The sequence below is a fragment of the Euprymna scolopes genome, chromosome 7 (genome assembly GCF_053919585.1).
Source record: "Euprymna scolopes isolate OS-2025 chromosome 7, ASM5391958v1, whole genome shotgun sequence".
NCBI lineage: Eukaryota > Metazoa > Mollusca > Cephalopoda > Sepiida > Sepiolidae > Euprymna > Euprymna scolopes.
The window spans coordinates 122,960,681-122,975,513 of record NC_136488.1 but is presented as its reverse complement, the minus strand read 5'-3'; positions in this window follow the sequence as shown (position 1 = coordinate 122,975,513).

Sequence of the window (14,833 nt, the reverse complement as noted above, 5' to 3'; positions counted from 1 at the left end):
ATCCTGTTTTTGACATAGACTTCTCCATTTGATGTTATGACACTTTCCAGTAGTTCATACTTATTTCCAAAAAATCTCGCATATTCGACTCTATTCCAAATATATCAATACATTCCTTAGTCCAGACATGTTGGGTCCTGGATATGACCTTAAACTATATCCGATGGCGAGGCCCCAGCTTGCGGGCTTTGGGGAGTGCGGAGCCACCCCTTAATTGTCATTGTTCTCAGGTCTACTCTGATCCGGAGTGGTAGTACCTGTTAGGGTCCCAACTATGGGTTAAATAGAAATCGACATAATATACATTCTATCAAAACTTTTTCTTCAAAATCACTGGATTCGACATTAAATCACCTGAAAGAGTTGATATGCCGTAAAACAAAAACGACCAACCAGACATGTAGAACCAGATCAATTATTATTATTATTATTATTATTATTATTATTATTATTATTATTATTATTATTAGCGGGACCTGTGGAAATTCCACATGAGGAGACTCATGCATATGTAATTTATTGATGTTGGGATTCTGTCGCTGTTCAGTGTAAATGGAAACGCCCTGATATTATTGTAGCTCTTTTGGTAAAACTCAAAAGCATTTATCTCAGCTAGCAGGAACGCCCGGCGTAGTTCGGTCGTACGTAAAATACGTTTAAATATGGTATTTTAGGTTAAAAAATCTCATATATCTTTTTATAAAGTCAATTTTTTTTACTGATTAGTACGTATAAAGGTGTTGATTTCAAAAATACAAAACACAATATATCCATGTGACAGGTGGATCAGCTTGAATTGAAACCAAAACCAAAACTTATAAAGAAAAAAAAATGTGTGCGTATATATATATATATATATATATATATATATATATATATATATATATATATATATATATATATATAACTACTTCATTTACTCACATAAATTTAATATACGAAAGTATAGATTTATGCGTAAACTTTAAGTATTTACTTCAAAAGTGCTCAATACGTAGGTAGAGCAAGCTACCACGTGCAGACATTTAGATGACCCATGTAAATTATGCCTCCATGAAAAATTTGCTATCCTGTACTTTAAAGAATCTCAAAATCTATTAAACTGTAGACAAGAAATAGCAAACAACTGTGTTCACAAAATAAAACTTACTCTAGGATAGCGATACAAAATAGCTTTAAAACTAACAATAACAATAGAAAACAAACAAATAAATAAATTAAATAAACATGAATATACATAAACGATCACACATATATGTATATATATATATATATATATATATATGTATATATGTGCATGTATGTGTGTACACATAGGTATGTTTATATGTATATATAAAAAAAGGATCCTTTGTTCGATAAAATGCATACCCATTTGGCTGATAGGAGGGGGCGCGGTGGATACTAGAAAGCTGATTGGCTAACTAGAAATCCTCAACATATATAAAAACAAGAAGCAACCACAAAATTCGCGCATAAGCCTGACGAATCCTACAGTGGATGAAACGCAGAATATTCAGTGTAGCTTAATCGCCATATATATTTTATAAATTACTATATATATATATATATATATATATATATATATATATATATATATATATATAACTTTATTTTCTTCAGCTAACTATAATCGAAACCGAAATCAAAACTTCTGAACCATTCTTGGTAAAATTATTTATAAAAACATAGATGACTTCAGTGCCATCAGCTATAATCGAAACCGAAATTAAAACTTATGAACCATTCTTTGTAAAATTATTCATAAAAAAATAGATGACTTGAGTGCCGTCAGCTATAATCGAAACCGAAATCAAAACTTCTGAACAATTCTTGGTAAAATTATTTATTACAAGGAATAGAAGGGAATAACAATTACACGACAGTCACTCGGAAGGAAAAAGACGTAAGCCTGACACAAAAAAAAAACAAAAAAAACACACGCGCTGCTGCTGCTATTATTATTATTATTATTATTATTATTAGTAGTAGTAGTAGTAGTAGTAGTTGTCGTAATATGGTAATTATTAGCAGTAGTATCAAGACAAAAATAAAATACTGCAGAAAAATATACGGACGCACATATTTTCTCTCCATCTTAATTAATAAACTCAACATGGAAATAAAAGCTATTGACAAAATGAAAGCGTTTGCTCGAAGATTAATAACAGAAATTTTGTGGTTAGTAATTTAATGAAATAGAAAAGCAATTGTATCTCTGTTCGGAAATAGTAGAATATGGCGGGCATGTTGACTATAACGGAAAGCATTCTGTAGTGTTCGGTAAATGCGATACATAAACTGTTTAACTGTTTAATAAAATTATGTGCTCATAAAAATATATCATATATATATATATATATATATATATATATTTCTGTAGAAATATATTTTCTTATAATATATATCAATCCTTATTTAAGAAGCTTAATGTAATTACAGAGCAATATATATGAATTTTGGAATATAACTTTTTGTCATTTATTGTCCCCCTCCCTCTCTCTCTCTCTCTCTGTATATATATATATATATATATATATATATATATATATATATATATATATATATATGTGTGTGTGTGTGTGTGTGTGTGTGTAAAAGTGAGAATATGTGTGTGAGGACACTTCTCAACCTATATACTCACCGAATTTTTTATCTACAGGCTTGAAATTTAGTATATAGGATATTCAGATACGTGGAAAACTTTTTTTTTATCTGTTTGCTGTTTCACGAATTTGCATGCGTTAAGAGTTAACTTTACAGATTACATATGTTAAGAATAAGTAATTTGAACACAATTTTTAAGAATCATGTAACGCCGGTCTAATGGTTATCGTACTTGACATATCGTCTTTAGGTCTTGGTTTCGATCTCAGCTCAAGTATTTGTTTTTTTTTACCCAAAAGAAGTGAGCGGTTTAGAAAAAAAAAGAACAATACTCTCATGCACATGTCTCAGTTACTGTATTAATTAAAATATAATATTTATGCATATTTTACGACCAGGCAACGCCGAGCATCCTGATAGCATATATATATATATATATATATATATATATATATATATATATATATATATATATATATAAGGAAAAAAGAAATGAAATCAAAAGGGCGTAGTCTTTATGATGTATGAAATTGTAAACTTCAATCTAATATAACTACCAATATATATATATATATATATATATATATATATATATATATATATATATATATATATATATATATATATATATATATATATATATATATATAATTTTATCCGAACCGGATATAAAAGCTTAATATACAAGAGAGAGTAGAGCTTATTATAAGAGAAAGAAAATTAAAACTGTAAGTTGAAATTTACAATCAAAATTTATTGTTCGACTGAATAAACCAAAAAACAATTTACAAAGTCCTTATTCCACGGAGTTTCAAAAAATGCTATTCTTATCAAGAGAGGACAGAAAGAACTTGCTGATGTCTTTTTGTCCTCTTATAAGAATAATAGCAAGAATAGTATTCTTTGAAACTCCGCGGAATAAAGACTTTGTAAATTGTTTTTTTTTTGGGGGGGGGGAGTATTCAGTCGAACAATAAATTTTGATTGTAAATTTAAACTTACAGTTTTAATTTTTTTCCTCATATATATATATATATATATATATATATATATGTGTGTGTGTGTGTGCTTTTAGAAAAATCACATACATTATTATTATTATTATTATTATTATTATTATTCTTATTATTATTATGCAGTTCTAGCTAAAATGCATTTAGCCCTTTTTATTTACAAAACCTTATGTCTTGTTGCTGTTTGTTTTCGGAAATGATTTCTAAACGCTCGTTTTTTATTACAAGATTATTCGTTATGCTATTATATGTTATTGTTTTCATATTTTATTTATGTTATATGTTTTATTTATGTTTTCATATTTTATTTATGTTACTATATTTTTTATTTATGTTTTAATATTTTATTTATGTTATCATATGTTTTATTTATGTTTTAATATTTTATATATGTTTTCATATTTTATTTATGTTTTCATATTTTATTTATGTTATCATATGTTTTATTTGTGTTTTCATATTTCATTTATGTTATCATATGTTTTATTTATGTTCTAATATTTCATTTATGTTATCATATGTTTTATTTATGTTTTCATATTTTATTTATGTTATCATATGTTTTATTTGTGCTTTCATATTTTATTTATGTTATGATATGTTTTATTTATGTTTTCATATTTCATTTATGTTATCATATGTTTTATTTGTGCTTTCATATTTCATTTATGTTATGATATGTTTTATTTATGTTTTCATATTTCATTTATTTTATCATATGTTTTATTTGTGTTTTAATATTTTATTTATGTTATGATATGCTTTATTTATGTTTTCATATTTCATTTATGTTATGATATGTTTTATTTATGTTTTCCTATTTTATTTATGTTATGATATGCTTTATTTGTGCTTTCATATTTTATTTATGTTATGATATGCTTTATTTGTGTTTTTATATTTCATTTATGTTATCATATGTTTTATTTGTGTTTTAATATTTTATTTATGTTATCATATGTTTTATTTATGTTTTCATATTTCATTTATGTTATCATATGTTTTATTTGTGTTTTAATATTTTATTTATGTTATGATATGCTTTATTTATGTTTTCATATTTCATTTATGTTATGATATGTTTTATTTATGTTTTCATATTTCATTTATGTTATGATATGTTTTATTTGTGCTTTCATATTTTATTTATGTTATGATATGCTTTATTTATGTTTTCATATTTTATTTATGTTACTATATTTTTTATTTATGTTTTCATATTTTATTTATGTTATCATATGTTTTATTTATGTTTTCATATTTCATTTATGTTATCATATGTTTTATTTGTGTTTTAATATTTTATTTATGTTATCATATTTCATTTATGTTATCATATGTTTTATTTGTGTTTTCATATTTTATTTATGTTATGATATGTTTTATTTATGTTTTCATATTTTATTTATGTTATCATATGTTTTATTTGTGTTTTCATATTTTATTTATGGTATCATATTTCATTTATGTTATCGTATGTTTTATTTGTGTTTTCATATTTTATTTATGTTATGATATGTTTTATTTATGTTTTAATATTTCATTTATGTTATCATATGTTTTATTTGTGTTTTAATATTTTATTTATGTTTTAATATTTCATTTATGTTATCGTATGTTTTATTTGTGTTTTCATATTTTATTTATGTTATCATATTTCATTTATGTTATCATATGTTTTATTTATGTTTTCATATTTTATTTATGTTATGTTTTATTTATGTTTTAATATTTTATTTATGTTATCATATGTTTTATTTGTGTTTTAATATTTTATTAATGTTATTATATGCTTTATTAATGTTTTAATATTTTATTTATGTTATCATATGTTTTATTTGTGTTTTCATATTTCATTTATGTAATCATTAGTTTTATTTGTGTTTTCATATTTTATTTATGTTATCATATGTTTTATCTGTTTTTTAATATTTTATTTATGTTATCATATGTTTTATTTATGTTTTCATATTTCATTTATGTTATCATGTGTTTTATTTGTGTTTTAATATTTTATTTATGTTATGATATGTTTTATTTGTGTTTTAATATTTTATTTATGTTATCATATGTTTTATTTATGTTTTCATATTTCATTTATGTTATCATGTGTTTTATTTGTGTTTTAATATTTTATTTATGTTATCATATGTTTTATTTGTGTTTTAATATTTTATTTATGTTATCATATGTTTTATTTGTGTTTTAATATTTTATTTATGTTATCATATGTTTTATTTGTTTTTTAATATTTTATTTATGTTATCATGTGTTTTATTTGTATTTTAATATTTTATTTATGTTATCATATGTTTTATTTGTTTTTTAATATTTTTTTTATGTTATCATGTGTTTTATTTGTGTTTTAATATTTTATTTATGTTATCATATGTTTTATTTGTTTTTTAATATTTTATTTATGTTATCATATGTTTTATTTGTGTTTTAATATTTTATTTATGTTATCATATGTTTTATTTTTTTTTTAATATTTTATTTATGTTATCATGTGTTTTATTTGTGTTTTAATATTTTATTTATGTTATCATATGTTTTATTTGTTTTTTAATATTTTATTTATGTTATCATGTGTTTTATTTGTGTTTTAATATTTTATTTATGTTATCATATGTTTTATTTTTCTACTTTACATTTAATTTCTTTTGCCCCTTTCTCCACATCCCAACTTTTGCAACCAACAGATCTTAACCTCTGTCGGAAAATAGAAAATTGGCATTTCGGAAGAAATCGATACTCGCCGGAACTTGATGGAATTTCTTCTTGGCAGAATCAAAAGCGAATTTTGGCAGAGAGGGATGAGGAGTAGGACGCTGTGTACGACGAGGCTGATGCTTGAATCGGGAAGCCATTTGTACCGCTGGTCGGCGGTCTGTTTGGCTTGATCTGCTGACCAACCGTTCGTCTGGACGGCTTCGTTAATCGATCTGATAGGGGGTGGGTGAGGTTTCGAGGTTTCCGGATGCAAAGTGGAGGGATCAGGGGTGATGGGATGTCTCTGTAATTCAGAAATCATTTCGGAAGTCGGTTCTTCAGGAAGAAAAAAATACCGAAAATATCCTTTATGGCAAGAAATGAATACAATAAGAACAAAAGAAAAACATTAAAAGAAATCGTCTCTAAATAGCTTGTAGAGGTATTTTCTTTCTTCTGTCTGTTACGGGATTTGTTTTCTTTGCAACCAACATATGGTACCTTCCGTAAAAAGACGATCGAATGTGCAAATAATGGAAATTGAAAAAAAAATAAAAATTAAGTATTCTGGATAGTTTGGTTAAGTTTAATTTTTCTAAATATTTTTTAATTTTACGGCATATCAACCCTTATGTTTATTCATGAGGAGATGCTAGATAATGACCCTGGCAGTGTCGAGTTTTGTGAGTCGGATGACACCAGAAAGTACCCGGTCCCCAGAAATGGCAAACGTAACAAAAAAACTGGCTTGTGATGCAAATATGACCCAGAATTTGATTGGGATGCTGACGTCAGACGCAGAACAAAGGAACAAAATAATGCGGCCAATATAAACAAACGAGAGACGACAGAGAGGCATGAGTCTCCCGCCTCTTCACATCTTTCTCTCTCTCTCTCTTTCCATCACAAGCCTGGTTGTCAAAATGAAGACAGTGTTTTTATATCAACTAAATGATTAGTTCGTTGTTATTAAAATATACATCCGTACGCATTTGAGACTGTGAAGCTGATAAATTTATGCATAAATTCTCTACGTTGTCTCGTCATAAAACACGGAAACAATTCGTGATCTTTGATTACTTACAGGATGTTCGCAAAGTTCGCGCCGAATTTTAAAAGCACAACAAACGTAAAAAATATATGTCATTAATATGAAATATTTAATAAGATGCTCATGAATAGTGGATTTTATGTGATAAACATTTCTATTAAATTTTAAGCAATATGGCGTATTCTTAATTCATGTTCTGACTTGGTCATTATCTGTCGAAAGTGTCTTCCTAAGCCTTGCTCATCATTATGACTAAAACACTTCCATATAGTTCTATACGCTAAAACATGTACACCTAACACTGCACGTCTTTTTTTCTTCACTCACTGCTTATCAAGGCCAGGAGGTCATTGTAGGATAATGGTCAATAAGAGTTAGGTAGACAGTGAGATAACACCGTGATGATCAGTAATGGCGGAATTAATTATGTAACAAGACAGATCAATTTTAATTATGTAAGAGGACAGATCAATAAGAACTTATTTACATTAGATTTGAAAACGATCATGTAATAGTCAGCTAAGAAGCAGCCACGTAGTATTGTGTCCTGCAGACGAACAGTTCTAAGAACTAAACTTTGTTAATGGAATTTTCGTTTAGTTTGTTTTAATTTAATAAACAAGCAGATTATTTAATTAACATCAAATTCGATATTTCGATCTATTACAGAATCTTCATCAAGAAATATAAATTGTTCTTTCGTCTTTTTTTTTCTTCTTTTATGTACTATTCTGTTGGTGGTAATGCCTGGCACGTCTCTCTTAGATATTTTGGTAAGGGTCTTAAAATCGTTAAGCTTTATATAACAGTGCTTTTAACGCAGTAGACTTTTATCAATAAACGCCAGATCAGCATCCTTCTATAAATCGGGCAAAACATCTGAGAGACGTGCCAGGCATTACCACCAACAACATGGTACGTAAAAGAAAAAAAAAGAAAAAAAAACTTATATTTCTTAATGAAGATTGCGTTATGGATTGAAATATCGAATTTAATTGAAAAAAAATAATATGTTTATTTATTAAAAAAGAATCCTGCTGTTGTTTGGCCTGTTAACCGTTAAACTTCTCAACTCCCCACATCATGCATATATATTATTATTTCGGGTTTAATTAGGATTTTCATGCAGTGAATCTGCTATTATAGTGAAAGAGTCTAGTTAAGTTAATTCAGAGTCAGTTGAGTTCATATTAATCCCCAACCCCCTCTTCGGCCTCGTGCCACACTTTATGTTAAGTTTTTTTTTCATAAATAAATATTAACAACAATCGCTCCTAATGATAATCGGATGCACCAATAGAAAGCGCTTGAGTAAAATATGGCTGAACAACAACTTTTTGGCGCCATTTTATACATATGCCAGCTGAAATAAAAAGACCGCTCGGCGAATGGAAAAGATATCCAGAAAAAAGAATAACTCTGTCGTATTCAATCAGACGTGCTTGAATAATGACTTGCTGCCAATATATATATATATATATATATATATATATATATATATATATATATATATATATATAATTATTTTTTTACTATAATAATTAAATACCTACAGACACTAGTGTTTCATCCTTTCGGGATTCTTCAGTGCAGGGTGTCACGATTACTACCAGTCGAACGATTCGAACCCCGCGACACGAGACATCTCTGGCTCGATTAGCGGAGGCCGTATCCATTCGGCTACTATTAACCGTGTGAAATAGCGTTGAATTTTAAACATTTTAATTTAAATGTTCATTACGTCAGGCAGACAGTGATCAAATCGTTATACGATGATCTACGCATAAGAGCTAAATTGACCGACTTTTAATTCAACAGAAAGTGCTCAACGATAAGAAACGTGAATTAAAGTAATAAATTATAAGATGGTCAACATCAAGTACTTTGGAATATAGTCTCGTCATTTATTCACTATATATATATGTATATATATATATACATATATATATAGTGAATAAATGACGAGACTATATTCCAAATTACTTGATGTTGACCATCTTATAATTTATTCCTTTAATTCAATTGACATTTACAATTCTTGACAGTTTATTGCTCTGCAATTACATTGATCTTCTAAAATTATGATGTGTATACATTATAAGAAAATATATTTCCACAGAAATAAATCTTTTGTAAAGAATATATTGAAAATATAATTTAAAAAAAAATGGCTAATCACAATGTAAGGATCTATCTGAAAAGTCGGGAAATGGACCGGGTTTACTTTATTCTATAGAAAAAGAAGACAGTATGTCGATTTTATTTCTCTTGGCAGCAATTCATTATTTGTTATCTTCGATAAGCAATGTTTTTGCAATTCAAAATACGGCCTTGTTTTTATTTCATCGTCTGAAGTGGCATTTATTTGTGACTTGAGTGAAATGCTACCAATCAGTCGGTTAATGGGGAAATAAACAAAACTTATTCTTAAGCAGTTCGTTTACTAAGTCCTTTTTTTTCGTTCTTATTTCCGGTTGCGCTGTTTTTTTTTTTCTCTTTGTTATTTACAGTTGGTTATTTTAATGAAACTTTACGTTTGCCTTTGTTTTTTCTTTTGTTTTTGTTCCTTGAAACTATCCTCATTCGTAATGTTTTTTCCCAGCTATATTTCTTTCTTCCTTTAACTGCTTCATTCTAGAATCTAAAATAATTCGCCATTTTTTTTTCAAACAACAACTCAATTTGGTCTGTTTTTGTAACTTTATGCAGCTCTTTCTTTTTAAGCGACAAATATTTATTCTTTTTGCTACTTTATTTTTTCAAACCAGAATAATTCACGTTTCATTCTTACTTTTATTCGTTATTATTTATAATTCATCTTTGTTTTATATATACATCGTTTAAATATCACAATTCGCTGTTTATTTTGAATTGTTTCCTTTTCTTTTTTATTGCATTCGTTAAATAAAAAGAATCCGTTCATTCGTTGTAAAACCCAATCCTTTTTCCTTTCATTGGTTCTTTCATTGTTCATGATTTTAATGGCTATTTCTTTCTATCATAAAACAAAAATAATTCTTTATCTAAAATGTTTTGGCCATCGTCTTTTTTTGCGAATGCCGGGCATAATATTTATGAAAATCATATTTCAATTTAACATGAAAGCAATACCGGCTGCAACAGTTTTGCGCACCAAAGGTTCAAATCGTGAGTCCAACTAGACAGTTCTCTTCACAGTAAAGATTTTGTAAGGATAAAACATATACGTCCTTGGATACTAATTAAAGAATATATATTACAAGTTAGAAAAGCATTTCACCCAAGGCATAAAAATTTTAAACAAAATGTTTTTACTATAGGCTTTAAAAATAAAGGTACAAGATTCAATTTGAAATTTATTTATCTTCAAAGTTCACTTTTACAAATTTTACAAAGTAAGGTATAAAAATTTAATTTAAATTGAATAAATAAATTACTTTGGATTTATTTTATGTAATGTAAATTCCGTCGAAAAACACTTTTTTTTAAATACAAATAAAAAATAACCATCTTTTTCTATAAAGAATATCTGAAACAGTTTCTTCTTACAAAATAGACTTTATTAAGTGAACATGAAAAACAAAACGTCGAAAACACTTTTTTTATAATACAAATAAAAAATAATTAAAATAACGACTTCTTTTCCTGAAAAGAATGTCTAAAAATTTTATTTTTTATAATGAAACATTTTTGGAATAAAAAAAAAAATACTTGATTGATTTATCTTGTATATTTTCATCTTAGTTTTCATGTTCGCTTATTAAAGTTTGTTTTAAGACGAAAAAAAAATAGTGTTTTCGACATTCTCTTTATTAAAAGTCAATTTATTTTTTTATTAAATAAGTTAATTTATTATTTTTTTTATTTGTATTATGTATATTAAAGTCTGTTTACAGACGAAAAAAAGACAAACTAGTATTTTCGGCAATCTCTTTAATAAAAGAATTCAATTTAATTGTTTATTAAATAAGTTAATTTATTATTTATTATTTGTATTATAAAAAACGTGTTTTCAACATTTAAGAAAAAAAAACAACTAAAAATAGTCGATGGTCTGCCCTTGTGGACCCCATATTTCCGCCAGGTGTTGTTACTGTCGTTATCTCTCAAACAAGATGGCGTGAAGGAAATCTTCGATATAACGTGCGATAATATTTGATTTTCTTAAATGAAAAAAAAAAAAAACTACTTGATCGATTTACGTGATTTTTGGAATATAACATCTTCATGCAGTGACAAGTACGTACGTTATAAAGATTTTTTCCAGATATATCTTGTAAAACATTTTTTCTTTGGCCCGTTTATCGACAAGCACCAATATTTTATTTGCTAAGTTATAATTATTGATTCCGATGAGAAAGAAGTATGTCTGGGAGGAATTACTTGTTTGTCTTTAAAGCTGTAATATAACTTCTGTCATAAGTTTAGATTGAATACTCTTGAGACAATGATTTTTAATCTAAATTTAACCATCTTGCACCTGAATCATCCATATTTCACTTTCTTTCAGACATTTTAGTGTCTGTGCAGTATTTCATTGAGTTATTAGTAGGCATTTTAAGATTAAAATAGTTTCGATATACATGTTATTTGTTCGAAAGTTATTAGACAATAATTAAATTTGATTCTCTGAATGTAAAGGTCGTCTCGAGACTCTTAGCTTAAGGCAAAAATTTTACAAATCTTGATTAAAATTGAAAGAACTATTCTAGATGTGATAAGTAGTTGATCTAATCTTTGGAAAAGTGGCGCAAAAATATTCCATTCGGTAAATTAATTATTACATAATAGATTGGCGTATTTTGCTAATATATATATATATATATATATATATATATATATATATATATATATATATATATATATATATATATATATATGTGTGTGTGTGTGTATGTGTGTGTGTGTGTGCGTGTGTGTATGTGTGTTTATTTTTAATATCAACCGGAAACAAAATGGAAAATTGAAAAAAAAACATATACAAATATTTAGCTCTACTAACGTATTGAGCACTCTTTATCCTAGTTTTTTTTACCAAATATATCTTCTCTCTCTCTCTCTCTCTCTCTCTCTCTCTCTATATATATATATATATATATATATATATATTCTTGAAAGTTTCTTTAAAACCTTTAAAACTATAAAAAAAAGCCCTTCGTTAGAACATTATTTTATTAGTAAGTCAATTAATCTCCCGTATCGCCGAATAGTTTTGCCTACATGAACAAACAATGGTACCAATGTTCTTAAAGGGATCATCGGTTGTTTATCATGAAATACTGTTTTGGTGATGTTAAAACAAAACAATATATTAAATCATGGCTCCGCAGTAGTGTTGATCAAACACACCTTCCTTGAAAAACATAAACAAAATTATTTTTAATACTGGATCTAGTTTTTTTTTTATTATTCCTATTTTGTCATTAGTATTATTTTTTTATATATTTGCATTTTTATTTACTTGTACCATCTCTATAATTAATAGTTAATATATATATATATGTGTGTGTATATATATATATATATATATATATATATATATATGTATATATATACATATAAATGTCAGTCGTGTGAGCACTGTTATAAAAGCGTCGACTTAATTTTGAATAAAATAAAATACGCATCAAAATAACGGAACTCACACCACCGACGTTAATCTCGCTTAGCAAACGCATTGTTCCCGACATTGCAAAATACAACCTTTGAGAGACAATGTGTGAATCTTGACTATCGATTTTCTTTCTCCAACTTTTTTGCCATGTTGTAACATGGCAAGAAAGGAGAAGAAAAAAAAAGAAACAAAATACAGAGCATGGAGTTTGACTCTGGAATATATTTAAATTATAAATTTCAAACAAATAAAATATTTGTTTAATTTCGTAACATTGCGTTGTAATTTGACTTTCAAACGCACTTGATGCGTATTTTATTCAAATTAACTGAACGTTTCTATAACGAACCCACACCACTGACGTTAATCTCGCGTAGTCAAAGCACTGTTCCTGACATTTCAAAATACAACCGCTGAGAGACAATGCGCGGATCTTTACTACTGACTTTCTTTCTCCAACTTTACAACAAGACAAAAAGAAACAAACAAAATACTGAGGATGGGGTTTTACTCTGAAATATATTTAAATTATAAATCTCAAACAAATAAAATATTTGTTAAATTTCGTAAAATTGCGTTGTAATTAGGCTTTCAAGCGCACTTGATGCTTATTTTATTTTATATATAAAAGTGTATAAAAATAATATGAATATATTTTTTACACATTATCCTATATTGTTCAAATATATAAATTTTTACATATATTATTCATTTCTCATGTTGTTTTGTATATTTTCTATTAATCTACTTTGGTTGATTTGATATGATTTAAAAGCATCAGGATACCTAGTCAATATTTTATTAAACTATTTTTAAATATTTTTTAACCACACTTTTTAATCATTACTAAATTAGATACTGGGATATAAAATCCATCAAATTTAGGGTAACACGAGCTATACTAAAAACTCGAACACAATGTTACCGTAACACACACACACACACACACACACACACTCATATATATATATACATATATATATATATATATATATATATATATATAGTGTCACTTTCAGACATGATAGAAGGCTCGTTTCGTTTTTAAATAACTAGTAGATCGTCTGCAAAAAAAAAAGAAAAAAAGAAAACGGAAATAGAATGATGTGGCATTTTCTAAGGAGAGAATTTTATCGTTCAAAGCTGTATATAATTATTTATGATAAATATTTTTGAATATCAATATATATATAGGTTTCATATTTATCATGACTCATTAGTATCGTTAGATATTAGTGCAGCACCATACGCAATATTACAGACGGTATTAGTGCAACACCATACGCAATATAACACACGATATTAGTGTAACACCATGCGCAATATTACAGAAGTAATTAGTGCAACACCATACGCAATATTACACACGATATTAGTGCAACACCATACGAAATATAACACAGGATATTAGTGCAACACAATACGCAATATTCCACACGATATTAGTGCAACACAATACGCAATATTCCACACGATATTAGTGCAACACCATACGTAATATTCCACACGATATTAGTGCAACACCATACGCAATATTCCACACGATATTAGTGCAACACCATACGCAATATTCCACACGATATTAGTGCAACACCATACGCAATATTCCACACGATATTAGTGCAACACCATACGCAATATTCCACACGATATTAGTGCAACACCATACGCAATATTCCACACGATATTAGTGCAACACCATACGCAATATTCCATACGATACTAGTGCAACACCATACGCAATATTCCACACGATATTAGTGCAACACCATACGCAATATTACACACGATATTAGTGCAACACCATACGCAATATTCCACACGATATTAGTGCAACACCATACGCAATATTACACA